Source organism: Lolium rigidum, chromosome 6 (assembly GCF_022539505.1).
Source record: "Lolium rigidum isolate FL_2022 chromosome 6, APGP_CSIRO_Lrig_0.1, whole genome shotgun sequence".
Classification (NCBI taxonomy): Eukaryota; Viridiplantae; Streptophyta; class Magnoliopsida; order Poales; family Poaceae; genus Lolium; species Lolium rigidum.
Window position 1 is genome coordinate 276,992,396 of NC_061513.1, and position 10,547 is coordinate 277,002,942.

A 10,547-nucleotide genomic window follows, 5' to 3' on the forward strand; every position below is an offset into this window, starting at 1 on the left:
TCCTGCACGGTGTAATGGTGACAGTATGTGCATCCGTGTTAGTACTTGGCGTAGGCTATGATTCTGATCTCTTGTAGATTATGAAGTTAACTATTGCTATGATGGTATTGATGTGATCTATTCCTCCTACATGGTGTGAAGGTGACAGTGTGCATGCTATGTTAGTACTTGGTTTAGTCGTGTCGATCTTTCATGCACTCTAAGGTTATTTAAATATGAACATTGAATTGTGGAGCTTGTTAACTCCGGCATTGAGGGTTCGTGTAATCCTACGCAATGTGTTCATCATCCAACAAGAGAGTGTAGAGTATGCATCTATCTATTCTGTTATGTGATCAAAGTTGAGAGTGTCCACTAGTGAAAGTCTAATCCCTAGGCCTTGTTCCTAAATACTGCTATCGCTGCTTGTTTACTGTTTTACTGCGTTACTACTGCTTGTTTACTTCCTACAATATTACTACCATCAACTGCACGCCAGTAAGCTATTTTCTGGCGCCGTACTACTGCTCATATTCATTCATACCACTTGTATTTCACTATCTCTTCGCCGAACTAGTGCACCTATTAGGTGTGTTGGGGACACAAGAGACTTCTTGCTTTGTGGTTGCAGGGTTGCATGAGAGGGATATCTTTGACCTCTTCCTCCCTGAGTTCGATAAACCTTGGGTGATCCACTTAAGGGAAAACTTCCTGCTGTTCTACAAACCTCTGCTCTTGGAGGCCCAACACTGTCTACAAGAATAGAAGCACCCGTAGACATCAGGCAGCTTCTCGGAGAAGCCACCAAAAGAACTGAGCCTTAGACCTCTGAGGTGGTTTCCACAAAGTGGTTGTTCTTGATCCTTCTTGTACATGTTTTCCTCTGAGGCTTAATATTAAGACGCACAGAGCTCCTGCGGGTTCTCCAAAAAAAATGCCTGCAATTTACTTAAGTATGCACCTTAAAAAAGGAATAAAATTATCATGTTATAACAATAATGCCTGCAAAATTTCACTTTCAATTATTGGAAAATTTCACTCTTTAGTGTTACACCTAAAAGAAACACTATGAAATTATAATTTTAGTCCATTTTGAGTTTAATTTCACATGGATTTCTTGTGTAGGCTCTTTGTGTGCACTACCTAAATTACGGTAACACCATCAAAGTAATTTTGGCGGTTGATGATGCACAATTTAAAGATTTTCATCAGCTTCTGGATGATTTTGCCGAGTCCATCCGGCTCATGAATGGTGTGGCCGGCCTCAAGATGTTAACAACGTCGATCCAGAATGGATAAGTGAAGCACATTTTTGTTTAAGTGGGACTGTAAAGGCCACAAATATATGCGACTAATAAAATTCATACTCCCTCCGTCTCGGTTCACATGGCTCAAATCGTTTTGCATGAGGACCAAGACGTTTTTTCATTGGACGCTAAAAACTCTCTCAAGCATTGCATGCATTTACTTTGGAGAAGTAACCCCTCTAATTACTCCTCAATCAACCGCCACTCCCTCGCGCTTGTCCCCTACTACCCCATCTCCGGCCGCCTGACCAACTTCGCCCTCGCCTACGATGTGTTCACCGCCATCCACTGCAGCACCTTGGAGGACGCAGGCGTGCCGTTCGTCGCGGCCACCGCGGACGCCGCACTAAGGGACGTCGATCTGCGCGACCACCTGGAGGAGCTCGCTGTCTTCTACCCGGCCGACGGCGACCCGCTTATGCGCCCGCTTCTGCTAGTGCAGGTGACGGTCTTCTCCTGCGGCGGGTTCGTGGTCGGGGTGACGTGGGACCAGGCTATCGCGGACGGCGCCGGCATGAGCCAGTTCCTGCAGGCCGTCGGCGAGCTCGCGCGCGGGATGCCGTCGCCGACCGTCGTCCCGTTCAGGCACGATCTTGCCCTTGCGGGCATGCCTTTAGCCATCCAGCGCGTTGACCGGCTGATCAATAGCCTCCAGCCGTCTCTCCTGACCCTGGTCCACGCCAGCGTGCCATACAGCCTGGTCACCCGCATCAAGCACGAGTTCGCCGCCGTCTACGGTGGCCAGCCATGCACCGTGTTCGAGGCGGTCACCGCGGTGCTGTGGCGGTGCCGCACCCGCGTGGTCATGCAGGACCCGTCGGCCCCGACCCTGCTCGGCTTCGTGGCCGACACGCGCAGGCACGCAGGTGCCAAGCACGGGTACTACGGCAACTGCTGCTTCCTCGCGCCACCGGTCGTGGCGACGAGCGTCGCCATCAGTGGCCAAGCCAGGATTTTCATATTGGGTATTCGTGTTTAAAAAAATCCAACACAACAATATAATATATGTAGGTTCAGAATAATAAATTATATTACACTGATGAACACTATACTCAAGTCATTTGTATTTGTCAAACCAATGAGATGTCGTGAACTGAAGCTGTTCTTACCGTGAACAGTGAACTGTTCACTTGTGTCTTCTGAATTCACTACCGGACAGTGGTGATAAATTACTGCTAGTTTTTGCATGGTGTTGCAGCGCCGCCGTCACTGGTCGACGATCGTGCCGATATTCAGATGAAATGCCGACACGCCCGTTCCTATTGAGTTTTGCGGCGTCAGGCAGGTCAGGGCCAGGCGTGAGGCATCAAAGATGGTGATTGCTCCGGTGTCCCCCCCCCTCAGCTCCATGGTTCTGAAAAATTGGAGCTGCTCTAACTTTTTGTTTTGATCCGTGGAGTTGCTCCACTTTTAGTACAAATACGTGTAGTTGCTCCAATTTTTAGTACAAATACGTAAAGTTGGTTTCACACAACAAAAAAACATGAATTGGTTGTTTATTTACGTCCACTGCCACCGATAAGTGACCAAAATGTTACGCACGTTTTATCTTTCTCCCCTCCTCTCTCGGGCATGTTTTCCAATGCCCGGACTCTTCCCCGATTTGACTTCACCGCAGCGTGATTCATGTCTGCCGCCACCGAATCGAGGCCGCCGGCGAACGAATCAACTTACCTTCAGCCGGAGTCAAAGTTGTATGAATCATTGTTGCTATAGCGGCCGAGTCCTGTAGCGCCGGTCGAAGGGCTTCATCCTCCGACAGGCCCGGCGGCATGAAGCCGATGGCGTAGCGAGGCAGCGGCGGCTGCACAGGTGGGTCGTTCTTGGAGACGAGGACGCCGAGCTTCGCCATCTCGTCGTCCGTCATGTTCTCGGGGAACTCAAATTTGCGGCCCCTCCGCATGGCATGCTGCCATTCCTGGAAGACGACCGCGACGTAGTCATCGCGGTCGTCCTTGACCTCCTCGATATGGTACGCCATCGCCTCGATGTAGTCGTCGTCGTGGTCGTCGTTGTACTGCGCACGCGTCGATGCCTGATCACGACGCGTCGGCGCCTGCTGTCTTCGAGGACGAGTCGGCGGTGGACGGTGGAAGGGAAAATCCCTGTCGCCCATGAAGCCCGCCCTCCTCCTCCGATCCCTCTCGGTGGAGAGATAGGTACGGCAACTTTCAGAGTCGATGGCGTACACCGAATCGGCGCGGAGGTCCAGCGGCAGGTACCGCCTCCTTCGTCGGATCTCGGCGGTCCGATCTGGCTCGCGCGCAGGGACCAGAGGGACGGGCACCCGGCGGCAGCTGAGCCGCCAGCCGCTAGGCATGTGCACGTCCCTCCAACGGTCGCACGGCGTCTAGTTCGCGTGCATCAGCCTCCCGACGGTGACGGGCAGCGGCACCCTGCCCGCCCGCTCCTCCTTCTTCGTGCCGCTGCCGGACGCTTCGAAGTCATTCTTCTTCTTCCCCATGATGCTACGGCGGTGGTGGTGCGAGTGGATGTGTGGGCGATGGAGGAACGGTGCTGGTGGAGTTTTAAGGGCGGCCACGCGCGGAGAACGATGCCATTAATGGCGGCGCAGAAGCCTAGCCGCCGCCCGCCAGTACGCGCGCAGAACAGGCAGCCGCGACATTGATGGCGAAGGCTGCGGCGCAGACGCGGAAGCTCTGACCGCGGAAGCGATGGCCGCCGAAGCGATGCCCTCGATATAGGCTCGCTGTCAGGCGAGCCCGGTGGAGACGCGAGCGGACACTTTGCGCGTCCGCGCAGCGGAGACGCAAACCTGGCGCATAGCGGACGGCCCGGTCACTTTGCATAGCGCCGCTGGAGGTGGTGCCAGACGCATTTTCGGTCACGGCAGACGCAAACGGTCGCTCAGCGTCCGTTTACTTCGCGCTGCTAGAGATGGCCTAACGCCTCGACGGCGCGCGGGGCAAGACCCGCCGTCGACGTTTCTCAGAAACGTGGAGTCGCGCCAGACATTTTCAGCTCCATCCGCAATGCTGGAGTGGCTGCGAGAAGCGCCAAACGTGGAGTTGAAGGATTTCAACGAATCTAGTATATCGGAACATGCTCCAACTCCATGTATTTCTCTTAAAACTTGGAGCCGCTCCAATTTTCCAGAATCGTGGAGCCCAAGGGGGGGACACCGAAGCACGGCCCATCAAAGATGCGGGGAATGGGGGGCAGCGGGATTCGGTCCATACCTTTACGGCAGCCGGCAGGGAGTCAGGACTGGCCAGCGCCGAGGGGGCGGTCGTCCGGACGCCTGTCGTATGGCGAGTGGCGACGGCGAGATCCATTGCCAGGGCTGAACGAAGAGGATGAGGCAAGAGGAGCAGTTCGCGTCTGAGGCTGACCTGGGTTCGATCGAAAACTCTAAAAAAAGGCCGACCTTCACAAAGGGAAGATAACTCGCTCCGCACGCGACAAGTGGTGCGCTGTGGTGCCAGAAAATCCCTGGAAAGTGGTCTCTCTGCTCGCCACGTGTCGCAAGGTGGGGATGGGGAGGAGAGAGAAGACTGTGTTGTGTCAGTTTTTCCCTTTTTCTTCTTGATTCGTTTTTTTAAAATGAAATATCTTGAGAACCGTAAGTTCAAATTGCGAACCGTTTTTAGTTTTGAGATCCTCGCGTCGAGATCTTCAAAACTAGATCCCATGTTGATAGGTTTGAAGATACTTTTTTTTCGTACTTCAAATAATATTATGATTGTACTTGTGTTGTGTACCTAACTGTACTCGTGGTTTAACTGATAAGTACTTCTGTTTTTAGTGTATTTGGTGCAATTTTTTCCTTTACTTGCTAACTGTACTCGCCCATGTGCGGGACTGTACCTGTGCATTTGTACTAGTACTTCCTCGTGTGCGCGACTGTACTTCTGTACCATGTGCGCGACTGTACCTACTCGTGTGCACGACTGTACCTGCTCGTGTGTGCGCACTGTACTTCTGTACATGTACCTGCTCGTGTGCGCGACTGTACTCGTTCATGTGGGCGACTGTACCTGCTCATGTGCGAGACTGTACTCGCTCATGCGCGCGACTGTACTCGCCCATCTGCGCGACTGTATTCGCTTGTGTGCGCGACTGTACTCGCCCATCTGCAAGACTGTACTCGTCTGTGTGTACGTTTGTACTCGCTTGTGTGCGCGAATGTACTTGTATTTGTGTTCTGTATGTAGTTGTATGTGTGCATTACCGTACTCGAGATACAAGCATGCATGCACGTCACATGCACTTAGCACGGCGTGGAGTGTGGCCTCCCGCGTGGAGTGCGGCCTCGCGCGTACGCGCGTACGTCCGCGTGGTGGATCAGGTATGTTGCTCGCGCGTACGTCCGCGTGGTGGATCAGGTACGTTGCTCGCGCGTACGCGCGCGGTTCGTCGGACGGGAGCGAGCACGCGGGTGCTGTAGTCGATACGTGTCGTCTCCTCGTATGTTGTCCGGGCCTAGTTTTTCCTTTACGAAGGTTGATCTCTAGGTAGTGGTACCTGGGTTCGATTGGTTGAAGCCCAGCTAAGGGGAAACCGCCCGGTGAAAGCCCAAATTGGGGTTTTTCGGCTCAGATTGGATGGGTTGAACTCAGGATGGCCCCGTTACCAGCGTGTTGTTTCTGTTCTTACGAGTTAAACACATACATACATGCATAGAGAAGCTTATATACTGAAAAAAATTCCAAAAAATATTGGGTATTCATTGCATACCCATGAATAGTTCTAGCTCCGCCCCTGGGCGCCGTGGCTGAGGGTGACATCAACGACGTGATCAAGATGATCCAGCACGCAAAGGACCGGATACCCAGCCTCTACTCCGCCTCTTCCTCCACCACTGATCACGACGAGGATGGCCGGCGGCTGCAGGAGCTGGCCGACGCGGGCAAGCCTGGGTACGGAAACATGCTCGGCGTGTCGTGCTGGCGGAACCTCGGCATGGAGAAGGCCGACTTTGGCGGGGGGACGCCAGCGAGGGTGATGGGGTACATGAAGGAGGGGATGGGCCGCCTCCCGTCCTGCGTGTGCTTCCCGTCCGTAGACGGCGACGAGTCATTCAGCGTCATGGCGCTCTGCATCAAGGAGGAGCACGCTGCGGCATTTCTTATAGAGCTAGCGACCTTCAACTTGAGAGCGGCGATTTTAAAGGCGCCGGTAGGTGTAGGTGTCACATCTACCGTTCACTCTCTGCTTTGAGATTGGTGAGGCTTTTGACATTTGTCTAATATAAAACTAATAATTAAAACACAAGTGAAACTTTTTTAAAACTAAAGTGATACATGGAAAATATTGTGGACAAAAAGTGAAACTGATGACATCATTGCTGACGTCACTACGGTTTATTTCACAAAAATATTAATGTTTCAGTTATGTTTCAATTATATTTCAAATTTATTTCACAATCCTGTAAAAACAAGTTTTCGCCTTCAACTGATTCTGCTTTTGGGCCGCCTCAATCCCAGCCATTTACTTCCCCTTGGAAGATTTCTCCTTAGCACTGCTTGCATGCAGGTTCAGACAAAATTCATATCGACATGCAGATCGGTAATGCTACACCTACGTAACGGGAAAACCCACGATCTGCTCGCGTACGTTCAGCAATTCCAGCAGGGAAACAGGCCACAGGAAAAAAAAAAAAAGGCTGCGCTCGCATTAGGAATCTCCAAATCCCCATCCCCTCACACTGCTACGGGCCGACGGCGATCTTAGATCGGCGGCACGAGCGGCAAGACCTAGTCCTCCAAGGCTGGAAAATGGCCAAGTGCCCCGTCTAGGCGCATCGAGGCGAGCTCCCCGGTTGTTTATTTTGAGGCGCGGCGGCGGCTCTTTCGTCGGCAGCGTTGCGCCGTTGAGGACCCCTGCGGCGCGGCGGCGGGCTCCTTCGTCAAGAGCGGTGCGTTGAACACCCCATCGCCGAAATGGCGCAGTCAGGAAGCCAGCACTGGTGGGAGCGGCCGGAAGACGTGAAAGTGTCTTGGACTCTCCCAGGTCGGAGGCCACAGGCAAGGCGGCGGCGGCACTCATGGGGAGACCTAGTCTCGAAGTACCGCGGACTACCCCAGGTCGGAGGCCACCGGCAAGGCGGCGGCGGCACTCATCGGGAGACCTGGCCTCGAAGTAAATCAGCTTCACAACCGAAGCTACACCAATCTTTTGGATGAATTCAGCTCTGAAATTCAAGGTAAAGATAAACGAAGTTCAGCTATGGCGACAAACACGCAGTACTTGAGATGCTTCGCGCGCAACACACTTAGACTTCAGACAAGTTTCAATTTAGGCACAAGCATTGCATTTGGCAGAAGGCGTGATCTGTGTGAGATGTGCAGTCATGTACTTTACTTGGTCCGTATCAGACTATCAGTACATATATAAGAATCGTCGGTTTCCTCAATTATATAAGATTGTAAAGCTTGTCCATTGTGATTTGTTCTGATCGTAGCTTGTAAAGATCACTCAAGTCTGGGATGTACTCAGAACTTAAATACCATTCGAGTTACAGAAAAAGCAATTGCACTCAAGTCCCATCACTGAATTTTGTTCAAACTAAGTAATGAAGCAATCAAAACAAAGATATAAATTGTCATTGTTCTCCTGGTCCTTTTGCTGGCCTAAGACGTGATCCATGAAAGCAAGTCTTCTTTAGGTGCAGTGCCTGTTGTATCATTTCTTTTGCAAAATTCAGTCATAAGTAGGCCACAGAACTCAAATAACCAACAATAGCATAAATGCTAAGTTAATTGATGAATGAACTGTCATCTCATTTTAATATAATAGAGGACCACAGGACCTGGGAAGCAAAGATGAGTTTCCAAATTGAAAAAAATATATTGTGGGCTGGTTAAATGCAGTATAGCTATCAGCTTTAGATTCAGATAAGCATGTTGTACTGCAAGGTGCAAACATTCAGTCCTAATCACAAATTTCGAATACAAAAGGCTGGTAGCCAGCCAGGAGTTACAATCGCCCTCATTTCAACATTTGTAATGAAGGACATCACTTCTGGGCTGCCGGCTACTGAGCAGAAGGTGCCTGAACCTCTGAGAAAGAATTATAGTACCTACCACTTATTACATTAAACTTGCAAGTGCAAAAGAAAAAGGCTGCATTCTCGAACTCTAATTGATCCAATTATTTCACATTCCAGCTCCATCAAGTTGCATGTTTGTAGAACTTGACACTGCAGCAGAGCTTTGCTGAACTTCAAAGAGTAAGCTTGTATATGCTCCCAGAATTGGTGGTCTGGCCATTGTGGATACATCTCCTGATGGTACTGGAGTTGTTATAGTTGGATTTATATTTCCACTAGTAATGCCCAGGTCAAGTGATTCCTGTGCCAAAAAAAGGTATGTAATGACTTGAATGTTCAGCAACTATACTAGAAATAAAGAGATGAGAAAGAAAGATACCGGCATAACGCCATATGGTATGTTGTAGTTAAATGATTCCTGCTCCACATAAAGGCATGGAATAAGATGGATGTTGAACTAATTTTTCAAAATTATAAGATGAGAAATAATAATACCTGAGTGGCGCTACTGCCTATTTGGTGATCCAAATGAACTGCATATTCAATCTGTTTGAAAAGGCAGAGTAACCATTAGCTAAGATACAAAGAAACTACATCATTGCTGAATAGTTGAGAAACACAATTTGCTTACGCCATCTTGTTGTCGAGTGTCATCCTCTGGTGATTTCCTTTTAGTACTAGACCCTTGTTTTCCCAAATTTTATTACTAGACCCTGGCCGATCAGTCATGAACGAGAAAGAGCAGATGCCGACGTCCTGGCTGATCAGTCCTGAACGAGAAAGAGCAGATAATCGATCAGTCACGAGCGAGAAAGAGGAGATGATGGCGTTCTAGTCGATCAAACCTGAAAGGCTAGATGGCGATGTCCTGGTCGATCAAGAGATAGCAAAGACGCCTTCCTCTTCGATCTGGAAGGACCCAACTAACCTGAGCTGCCGTCTATTTACCCGTAATTTTCTCGTTCAGTTTTTCCCTGCCGACCCACTTCCTTCGGGCGAGCAGATCCTGGCTTTCCAAGTCATCCCGTAAGGCTTTCCCGTAAAAAACTTACGTAGGTGTAGCATTACCGCATGCAGATAGGTTCTTTGTTACGATATGCAGCAGAAAAGAACATGCGCACACTCTCTTATGAACCACCAAAGAAAAAAAAGGGAAGCAAAGCGATTCAGTGGATGATCAGTTCATAGAGATCAAGGGGGGAAATTGGTATATGCACCGAAATGTCGGAGAATTCGGAAGCTATTTTGGATATCAGAAATGAAAATGCAAATTTCCACCAAAATATGTTCGAAATTCACAAAATTTACCGAAACTGTAGCAGCCCACAGAATATGTACATCAAAGTAAATCTACAGGGATGGTTCTTATTCAGAAAAGAACCCAATATACTACTGCCTCCGACGGTATAAACGAACTTGCATGTGAGCATTATAAGTCAAGCTGCATGCATGACCACATCAATCTTGTATCACCCATGTGAATACTCTACCTATTCGCAAGGTGAGGATGATTGAACATGCTCTTACCGATTCCATCCAAACGACACGCGGAGCTATATAATGTGAAGCCATCGATGCGAAAGGGCGCACGTCTTTGCGGGTTCATTTCAATTTTGTGGCTTGTCTCCTCGGCTTCGGATCTACTCCCTCCGGTCGGAATAGATTGACGCGGATTGAACCAAGACTGGCCTGCACGCTTAGAGCAGGTCTAACAGACTGTAAAAGGGGTAAACCCGTATAATAATCGCCGATTTGAGGGTTTCGGCTCTATCCGGCTGTCTAGCACGCCCCGTAAAAACGGCCCCCGCATCGTTTTTTGCTGTTTTCGAGTACGGGGCGGGTCGTCGCCCCCTACTTGTGCGGGGTGGGAGCGGGGATACTGGGCGAAACCAGTATCGCAATTCCGAAAGCGCGCGCGGACATTTCAGTCCCCCCCCCCCCCACCAATTTTCCCCCGCGCGCCGCCGCCGGAATCCGTCAGATCCGCGCCCCGCCGCCGTCCGCCTTTAGCCGCACCGACCTGCGTCGACGCCCGCTGACGTGGGCATTACCCTTCGGGTAACCAGAATTGCCCTATCTGGTATTGACAAGTTGGAGGCCCATGAAGCTACCAGAAGGCGAGATGGGCCACTAGGTCGGTGCATCAGAAGATTCCTTGACGGGCAAGACGAGGAAGCGAGCAAACAAGGAAAGATTGGATCTAAACTATTGTAAACCTAGTCGTCCTCGGTTAGGACCCTTGAGACCTG